This window comes from Zingiber officinale, chromosome 2B (assembly GCF_018446385.1).
Source record: "Zingiber officinale cultivar Zhangliang chromosome 2B, Zo_v1.1, whole genome shotgun sequence".
Classification (NCBI taxonomy): domain Eukaryota; kingdom Viridiplantae; phylum Streptophyta; class Magnoliopsida; order Zingiberales; family Zingiberaceae; genus Zingiber; species Zingiber officinale.
This window is the reverse complement of record NC_055989.1, coordinates 131,871,681-131,872,230: the sequence shown is the minus strand read 5'-3', so window position 1 is coordinate 131,872,230 and position 550 is coordinate 131,871,681.

Genomic DNA, 550 nt, shown 5'->3' with positions numbered 1-550 from the left:
AAGTCACTATTCTCCGGTGGCACATACCTCACACTCAACTCCTCCGTCATCAAAGTAAAGCTGGCGTGAAAGGATCTTACTTATCCACGGATTGACACAGTTGATATTTGATCATATAAGGGTAGTTCGATCCTGCTAATGCAGGTTTTGGATTGGATCATATTGGACGAATACATGAATTAAAAGTCGGGTTAAATAAAAAATGTATATTAGAGATGGACTAGAACCCTAAATGACACTCACATTCAGACTCCTCCAGCAAAGTAAAGCTGGTATAAACTTTATTAATTAAATATCTATGCAAATTATATTTTATCTTATATCTCGGCATAAACCTTATAAATTTTCATGTTGAATTTGCTGGTTTCGTATTATTGGGTCGAGTTTATGTTTGCCAACTTCAAGCGGTTTTTTGGGTCCACTTGACTGCCCGGGTTCATGCCAGCTCGAACCGGGTCCCCACGGCGAAGTCTCTGCGGGAGTTGTAAGTGAATGCATTGAATGCGAGGAACTAAATTTTCTGCACATTTCTCTTCTTTTTATGCCGTAA